At 34.8% G+C, this 10,428-nt stretch overlaps 1 pseudogene; it reads left to right on the forward strand.

Annotated features, from left to right (window-relative positions):
- The first annotated feature begins 1,851 nt into the window (after nucleotides 1-1,851).
- Nucleotides 1,852-3,411, forward strand: LOC143634377 (epidermis-specific secreted glycoprotein EP1 pseudogene; annotated as a pseudogene).
- The last annotated feature ends 7,017 nt before the right edge of the window (nucleotides 3,412-10,428 follow it).

Here is a 10,428-nt window from a genome sequence, read left to right on the forward strand (position 1 = left end):
CAAACCTCACTAAAAGATATAAATCATTTAGAAGAATTGTTGTGAGAAGTGTATACCCGAGCCCTTACCTCAACTGTTTTGATACGATGATCATATAGAGAACTAATGTTGAAAACTTTGACAACGTACATTTACGACTTCATTTGAATCCCTATAAGATATGATTGAAACAAATTTAGAATGTAAACGACTTGATTATATATTTATATCCCAAAGGAATCAAACAAGCGGATCTTGAATATCTAAATCCGAAGATGATTATAGAAGACAAAGTGTTGCAATGAAGAAAGACACTGTGTTGAAGACGGTTTTCTATTGGGGGCGGTTTGAATAGTTGGTTTTGGTAGGAATAAAACAACAATTTTCGGAATTTAATCATTAAAACATAAAAGAACTGATGGAGTGTTATAAAAGAACACTGTTTGTTTAACAAGTAAAGCATAAATGACATTAAATGTGAATACATTAGTTAAAAAAAGCAACAATTTTCGACATTTAATCAGGACAAAAATTACGTATCACTCACCAAAATATCACAAAACTATTAGACCGTCCGTAGTCAGACGTTTTGGGCATGCGTTATATGCCATACGTCGGGGAACACCGCCCCATAGGCGTTATGGCTTTTTTTCCGAGTTATACATAAAACGCGATAGTGGCACCAAAATAAAAAAGAAGAGCCGTTGGGATTAAGCCGTTGATGATTAAAAAAATTATAAACTAATTTATACAATAAAATCAAACCTAAGCCTCATTTTTTTAACACATTCCTTTCTACCATATATATTTTAACACATTCCATTTTTTTAACCATATTACCAAAATGTTTCCGTTTAACAACAACCAAAATATTCTCGGTTTTGGTCAGTATGCCCTTCAAGGCAACGCAAGCAATCAAAATCCACAACCGAACCCATCTACCGCCCCGATGCCAACCGTCCCCGTCCCTCAACCCCCGCATCCGTTCGACGCGCAAATGGCCGCGTACATTGCATATCTAGGTAACTCTAATGCGGTGCCGGTTTCCAAAACATCGTCTTCGGTTGATCCAGACACGCCCCATTCCGACGTTCGAAACTTCAACCTGAGCGATAATGAAATCGCGAATCCTTATGCGGATATTACTGAGATGCCTCGGCCGGGGGGTAGAAGAAGCAAGGGCAGGGGAAGGGGTCGCTTCGTCGTCTTCGAATGCCGAAATGGAAAGTCAATTTAAAGAAATGAACACTCGACTAAAAGATTTAGGAACCCAACGACTTAAAGTAAATTTGGACGCCGTCGAAGTATTTAAAATGAATGAAATGGACAAAGACATCGAGATTTATCAAGCGAGCTATCCGAAGACAACCCGATAGTTCAATCTCTAAAAGCAGCTCGGCAAGAAAAATTTTAGAAAAATACAACATGTAGTGTTATCAGTATTATTTATGTTTTTTTTAATTTAATGTATTTTTTTTATTTTAATTTAGTTTTTATTTGTAAGTTTAATGTATTTTTTTAATTTAAATGTTGTTTTTTAATTTTATGTTTAATTATTTAAATGAATTATTATTTAAAAAAACAAATAAAATTAATAATGACTGGGCGTCACGTCGCACATAATGCCTGAGGGTGGGGCATTATGACTACACCTTGTTTTTGTATAAAACCATAACTCTGACTGGGCGTCACGTGACGCATAATGTCTTGATCACAAGCTTTATGACTATTCATGGTGTTAGCCAAGAAAAAAACCGCATATGCCGACAATGATAGAAACGCATATCCAATTTTATTAAATTGACAACTTTTATATACAATTCAATACGAAAATGTCTATTTGTATATATAAATAGGCATACACCCCCTTATCCAACAATCAACCTTGTCCCCAGCAGCCATGGCTGCTTATTCTTCTTACCTTTCACTTCTAATCTTCTTCTTCATCATCACCGACGCCATTGTTCCTCCTAACGAAACCTTCCATTATGTCAACCAAGGCGAGTTACTTTTCGAATCCGAATACTTATTCTTTGATTCCGAATACGATCCAACTTACCGTAGTCTTCCACCATTCACCTTTCCTTTCGGGTTGGCCTTCTACAACACCACCCCAAACGCGTACACTCTCGCCCTCCGCATGGGAACTCAACGCGACCAGTCCGTGAGGCCATGGGTCTGGGAAGCCAACCGCGGCAAACCTGTCCGTGAAAACGCCACATTCTCATTAGGATCAGACGGAAACCTGGTACTCGCGGAGGCCAATGGCCAGATTGTGTGGCAAACCAACACCGCGAATAAGGGTGTTGTCGGTTTCACTATACTTGAAGATGGTAACATTGTGCTTCGTGACGCAAAGGGTAACTTTGTCTGGCAAAGCTTTGATTACCCGACCGACACGCTCTTGGTTGGCCAAAAGCTTAGAGTTAAAGGGGGTCCGTACAAGCTCGTGAGCCGTGATTCGGTCAAGAACAACGTTGACGGGGCATATAGCTTAGTAGTTGAGCCTCAAAGATTGGGTTTGTATTACAAGAACACCATGCGGTACTGGGCATTCACGATCCCCGAATTGATCCAAAACAATGGAACAATTCAAAATGCAACGTTTAGAGTCGCGGAAGCTGAATACCTAGAGAACAATTTTCACCAATTGAATTGTGAAGTCGTGAATCTTCCCACGTTATATGAGACAACTTCTATTTATATGGGACGAGTTCTGTATAATAGCTCGTTATCTTATCTTCGACTGGGCATAGATGGGAGCCTACGAGTCTACACTTACCGCCGAGGGGTGCGGGGACAGGCGTGGAATCTGTTGTACACTTTGTTTACGAACCAGGATGGATACCAACTTGAAGACGAGTGCCAGTTACCAAGTCGGTGTGGGAAGTTTGGGCTTTGTGAGGATAGTCAGTGTGTCGGATGCCCTGCCCCTAACGGGGTATTTGCGTGGAGCAAAGATTGTGACTCGAAGTCACCAGGTTGTAGTGGTTTTACATATTATCAGCTTAAAGGGGTGGACCATTTCACGGTTAAGTATACAGCTGGGACTGGACCGGTGAAAAGAAGTGATTGTGAAAGCAAATGCACGAAGGATTGCAAGTGTTTGGGTTACTTTTATCACACGGATAAGTCAAGGTGTTGGATCGCTTACGAGTTGAAGACGTTGACAAGGGTCGGGGACTCGACTAGTTTGGCCTACATCAAAACACCCATTCGCTAGACACGGGTTTTACTAAAAACTAGAAATAAAGAAGGAGGTTAAGATGAGGAGAAAAATGGCTGTTATGTTTGTAACCTTCCGATGTGTGTGTTTTGTATTTAGATGATATTTGTCCTATGTATTATAATAAAGGAGACTAAATTATCTATATTCATGACTCTTGAGGACCTTATCATCATCTGATCGATATAAACAACTATATTATATTATTTGTGTCAAGAAACGTAAATTGAAACTTACTCATGGTGTAATTATAAATAACAAGAATAATAAATCTACACATTTAACGGCATATAATACACAATAAGTCAATTTAATGCCTTGGGTTTCAACAATGAATGCCTCTTTTTGATTATACATATCCTATTACTTTACTTGTTCCAATCTAATTTGAACAGCTCTACAGCCCCGTGTGTGGACTGAATGTATTCCAAGGCCACTAGTCATTTATTCCGAATGATCCCAGCAATTTAAATTGATAAGTATGTATGCTCAATTCGAGTGTCTAGATGTATTTCTAACACTACCCTGGTGCGAAAACCGGATTTTGGGCCAACCTGGTTCGGTTTTGGTCATGGTTTGGATTGCAACCGGCCGGTTTCTAAGAGATATAATCTGAACCAATAAGTACAATTCGGATTTGTGATTGGATAAAGTGTTAAAGCTGGTGGTTCTGATTAGATAGGACTGGATCTAGAAAAGATTGGTTTCAGATTGAAACCGGTTTCAACGTATATAGAATCAGAGGATCAGATGGATTTGGATTAAGACTAGTTTCACAATGGGTTTAGTTCGGTTATGGAACCGAGTTTGAATCCTAAACCGATTTCGTTGCATCGAAGTCTAATGGAACAATAATGTCCAATGTGATTCACATAAACGATACCATAAAACAGTGTATGCATATTTGCATAAGAAATTTAGATGATAAATGATGCTCTATATTTCTAGACTTTGACCAGTTTTAGATGATAAAATGATGCTCTATATTTCTAGACTTTGATTAGTACCCTTGTGTGAAAGTTGACTGTGCAATGTAGCACACGCAGTGCCTTGAGTAATTGATTACTACATTTATTATAGAAGGCTGTGTTTGAACATGCCTAGGTGTATGCTTAAACACCTTTTTTTTCTCCTCTATATTCGATCTATCCCCTTCACTAGATCCACTTTGTCGGGTTAATATTAATTGTACAATAAATTCTTATCCAAAGAGGCGTACAAAGACTTTCAACTTCAAGTCATTGGTTTCATTTATAATAAACACTCCGCGACATAATTGTAAATACACAACTTTATGTACAAAAATTATATGATCATACAACTTATGTACAAATTACGTAACGTGGATTAATAATTACACACTTATATTAACAGTGGCGGATTCAGGAATATTTTCTAGGTGGTGCACTGTTTTTAGATGTTTCAGTTTGATAGGGTTAGATATAAAAAAATTTGGGTCGTTTCGACGGTTCGGTTGTATATTTACTAAATTCAAGCCTTCAACAATCAAATTTAATTTCAACAATCAAATTTGTGACATCTATACTATAATCTACTTGGGCTGAAAATTCATTATGTTTTTGTAGTCATCCAAGTAGGATTGTTCATGGTCCAGTTTTGACGGTTTTTATGTCAAACCGTGAGGCAAGCCGTTAATAATGGTTTTTTTATTATAGTAAACCGAAACGTCAAAATTTAAAACCGAACCATTACTAACAATTTGGTTTCATGGATTAGGTTTTATTTCACATTTGTATAAAATGTATAAAATATCATATAAAAAAGCTACCTGCAAGTTGTTCAAGCATAAGAAAACAAGATGTCCAAAATAACTATTATGAAGATAGATATGTGCATTTCAGAAGTAGTAAAAAAATTCAACGAATGCCCAACTTCTTGAATCGAACCCCAGACATTCGCCTTAACAACCAAGGCCTTAGCCACTTCACCACTTTTCTAGTTTTGTTAAGCAATGCACTCCAATTTTATAAGGGGATGCACTCAAGATTTTATATATAGTATTACGCTATAATTTTGAAACTCGGGTGGTTCCCGTGCACCCCCTACCTCCAAGGTAGATCCGCCCATGCTTATATAAACAATCACACAACATATAATAACAATTAGTGGTGACAAAATGGATGAATTGGGTTTGATTGGTTGTTGGGTTTAGGGAAGTGCAAATTAACCGTCATAATCGTTCATCGAACCATAACTGATATAGCCGAACCAATTTTAACCGATAACCGACATAACCGATGGGTCGATATAATGAATTTTTGAAAACCGTCAAATACGGGTCAGTTTTAGTTAAAGATAATTTCAAATCTGCCATAACCGAAGCGCCCCATTTACAAGATTCTCAAATTTATGGAGTATAATTAGAAGACACTATTAATGATTTGGAAGGTAATAAACTAATAATGCTATCACTTTTTTATTATATGATTTAATTTTACTAATAAGTTAATCCATTTATCGTTTGTTTGAATATATATATTAATACTATGGATTATATATTTTGTTAAACTATGTCATGTCATTTTTAATTATTTTTGGTAATATTTAGTACCAAAGTTTTAGGCTCAATTACATTATTTTGGTCACGGTTAACCGTGTCATAACCGACTCGTAATAACCTTTAGAACCAATTATCTGAAACTTCCATATAACAGATAGGTTATGGTTATGGTTATCTGTTAACCGTTATATTGGTTATGGTTATGGGTTTAGCCTAAAATCGTCCCAAACCGACCGGTCACAATGGGTTTGGATTAGGATGGTTCATTTATAAAAAAAATGTTTGGATGAGTATTGATCAGCATGTGTCATTTAAAAAAAAGTTAGGTTGGGTAAAGATGGATTAACTTAAACTTTTGTTTTTCTTTGTTCACGTTGGCTTATAGTTTTTTTAATTTCTCTTCGGTTTTTAGTTTTTTGTTTTCTGTCTTTGATTGTTTTTGTTTTTTCGTTTTGTTTTGGGCTGTTTTTCGGTTCGGTTTTGATTTTTTTATTTCATTTTGATCGCTTTTTCCGTTTTTTTTTTTCAATTTGGCTTGGTTACCGTTTCATCTCTATCAACACCCGTTACACAATTTTCAACCCGCTTTCACCCGTTTTTTTCTTGTACCCGTCTCGACCATTCCATTTTTTCCTTCTTTTTTAGTTTGACCAATTCTGACTAATTCCAACTTTCTCCTTCTTTTAATTTGACCCATTCGGACATATTAAACTTCTTACTTAAACCCAAAACAATTCATAAATGTTATTATGATGACCTATAATAGCCCAAATGAGTTACATTTTCCAGGCCATTAGTAACAATCATACCACTTGTATGATAATTACGTAACCAATGTTTTTAATTACACATGTGCATTATTATGTAATTTCATAACTTATATGATAATTACGCAACCTATTTTCATAATTACACAAATGCATAATTACACACATTATACATAAATCATGACCTGGTTTTTGAAAAATAAAAGTCAATTTAAAAAAATATAGCAAAAGAGTACTTAAATAAAAATAAAAAGAATTTAATGCTAACTTTATGAAGTAATTATTTACTTTTCAAATAAATAATGGAGTTAATGGCCATTTTAGTCCATGTGGTTTGCTACTTTCGTCATTTCAGTCCAAAGTTTGAAATTTTGTCAATTTAGTCATCATAGATTTAAATCTTAGCCAATTACGTCCCATCCGTCTAACGGCATCCAGCTATGCCGTTAATTTAAGGGTATTTTTGTCTTTCTCCTTTTTATTTTGAGTTAATGGTCATTTTCGTCCCTATGGTTTGATATTTTTGCCACTTCAGTTCAAAGTTTGAAAATTTGTTAATTTAATGTTCAATTTAATTATTTTTTTTACTTTTTTTTTGTTTATAACCTTGAAGAGCATAATTCAAGCCCAAACAATCGAGCATAAACTTAAAATAGGTCTGTATTTACTCTGTCGAAGACAGTAATCATGCCCCTTCCCTCGAATTTTGTTTCTAGACAGTTCATAAACTCTTCCTTGTGATGGAATTCAATGGTAAAGTTGTCAAAACAATTCCCTAAAACCGAATTGTACAGAAAAACTAAAAACCATTTCTTTGATATATGCATAATAGTTAGGGTTTAGAGACTAACATATCGTAACGAAAATCTGGGTCGAAATCAACTATTATACATTAATCAAAGAAACACTTTTTAGTTTTTTCTGTATAACTCGGTTTCAGGGAATTATCTTGACCACTTTACCATTGAATTCCACCATAGGGAAGAGTTTAGGAAATGTCTGGAAACTAAATACAAGGGGGGTACGATTACTGTTGTCAACAAAGTAAATGCATACATGTATTGGAGGTTGCTCGATGGTTTTGGGCTTGAATTATGCTCTTCAGGGGTTATAGACAAAAAAAATAAAAATAAAAATAAAAAATAAACTGAATTAAACTGAACATTAAATTGAAAAATTTTCAAACTTTAGACTGAAGTGACAAAAATATCAAACCACGGGGACTAAAATGACCATTAACTCAAAATAAAATGAAGAAAGACAAAAATACCCTTAAACTGACGGCATAGCTGGATGCCGTTAGACGGATGGGACGTAACTGGCTAATATTTAAAACTATGAGGACTAAATTGACAAAATTGTAAATTTTGAACTGAAGTGGCGAAAGTAGCAAACCACAGGGACGAAAATGACTATTAACTCTAAATAATGCCATAAAAAATCAGCGTTTTCAGGAGTGGGAGATTTGAAAAAGTCAACGCCATTTTACCCTTCCAATCTCTTTTCAAGCTTTCATTCACTTCTTGATCTAATTGCTCAAAATCCTTCGTACGCTTTGTCCAATAAGAGACCTTTGTATAATTGTATTGAAAGCTTGTTCATAAAGGATAGTTCTATGAAAGGAAATAGCTTGACATATTGCAAACTTGTTATCTTTGTTGTTTCCTTATTATACTCTCCATGTATTGGACTTATTCCTTGGTATTTATATTTTATCCTCCTATCTTTCGTTGATGTAATCAGAACAAAGTATACGATTCAATACCATATGAAAATTGAAAAGTTCTCTTTATGTAAAGTTTAGTAGTTAATTAGTGATGTTAGTTGAGCCACTAACCACTTTGGTTGCGAACCTAATCTTCGACCCAACCTAGGCTCCATGCAAAGAAAGACCCAATTTACTGTATATGGGCACCAACATATTGGTTGCGCAACCGCACAAAGCCCAAATTCCCGCAACGAATTGTTAAATTGAACAAGCCTTTTGATAAAAGAAAATAATACTAACCTCGTTCCTACATCGATCAAACAAAGTGTACGTACAACATGCGTATTCCACGAAAATCTTGTCAAAATGATAATTGGAGACAAACAAACTCCAATTTTATTATACGAGATCAACACAATACAATCAGAAGAACACAAATATAGAATCTTCGTAACAAATCATCAACACGATGATTTGTATCTATGAACACAAAGAACTAACAGGAATAAATTCTGAACAAGATGAACAAGAATCAGACCCTAGCTAGAACTAACAACTTCTCTAACAACTCGAAGAGAGAGAAACTGAAAAATTTGTGTTATTATAAAATGAAACAAGAAGTTTATGTAACAAGACACTTTGACCAGCGGAGAATTTGACCAGCAACATGCCTTCAATCCCTCTTGGACTCTCATAAGCCATTAAGCCCATGAACAACTTCCAGCCCAAGAGATGCACCAGCCCAATTATGCTTACAAAGCCATACAACAAAAAATTGAATTGTATTAGTTTATATCTTTCAACAAATATGAGCACATTTGCACATCAAGTGTGGATATAGCTTCCTTTCAATGCCTAAGGGAAGATATGATAACAAGCTATTGCAATGGGTTATTTCCAACCTGGATCAGACATTGATAACGAGTTATGTTGTACTAGTGGACAACTGAGTTCGCTAAAATTGTTCTCTTCATAATCATCAGTTTGGCGATTTAGTTTCGAATGTTGCATTTACTGATTTCACATTTGGTTGATTTATTTGGCCAATGACCACGTACTAGCGTTATATAAACGTTTTTAACACAAAAGTGGAATAGAAAATGCTCTATTGTTTCTATCAGTTTAAATGGACGTCATAGTTACCTTTAGATCAATGTGCAAATTTGCACAAATAGAAAAATAAGTTATTAACAGTACATATGAAAATAGTATGTATTAAACTTATTGCTGGGAAAAAAATATATTGGTTATTCTTCGCTATCAATCACCACTGAATATCTCATTTTATATAGAGAAGAGGTCAAATTATAATATTATAAAGTTTTCAGAACACTTGCAATTTGTAATTAGACATTAAACTGTTTAAAAAAAGAAATTAATCTTGGAGTTCTATTATATATTACTGTAATCACAAACCCTACAGAACTAGTCAACAAGATATACTTTTTAAAAAGTAATATAACATAATGTTTGTAATGAGTATTTTAATATTTATTTAGTAACGAAATCGAAATATATAACAATTTAAAGTGTTTAGTATTTCAAGCAAATTAATGATCAAAGTACCCAGTAATCTTCAATTGATTTTCGGAATCCACCGCCAATCACCACTAATCTTCAATTGATTGTCGGAATCCACCGCCAATCACCACCACTTGTCTGATTTTCGATTAATTGATCAAAGGGCCAGGTATGACCTTTAACAATTGATCGATTCGGAACAAGATTAAACAAAATTGAATCAACAAGAACTTTATGAACAATATGATAATACAATCTTTACAAGAATTCTTAATGTTCAACCCTATTTAATGTTTAACCCTATTATGACATCTAAACATGGAAGTTATATATTTTCCATGTTGACACTTTCATACCATATACTTACATAAACATTCTAAATATAGTTTGACACAATTACAATATAACCCCTACACTTTGGCACACATGGATTAAAAAAATTATAGGCCAACACTATCCCACACATGTTTAAAGTTTTTTAAACATTTTTTTGCGTAGATGCCCATGAGAATTGACCTCTTGTGTCACCATGGCCACAACTTCTATTTTTGTAGTTCTTGTTGTATTTCCCAAGATAAGAACCACTGTGGCCTCGATCCGTGTTGTTGAGATTGTATGGAGGACGAGCATTGTAGAGAGCATGGGGTGAGTGAATTGCAACAGATATTGTCGGATCAATTTATAACCAAATTCAGAGGCAAGTTGC

Source organism: Bidens hawaiensis, unplaced genomic scaffold (genome assembly GCF_021521415.1).
Source record: "Bidens hawaiensis isolate Kalapana, Puna unplaced genomic scaffold, B.hawaiensis_p1.1 tig00007048_1, whole genome shotgun sequence".
In the NCBI taxonomy this organism is placed as follows: Eukaryota; Viridiplantae; Streptophyta; class Magnoliopsida; order Asterales; family Asteraceae; genus Bidens; species Bidens hawaiensis.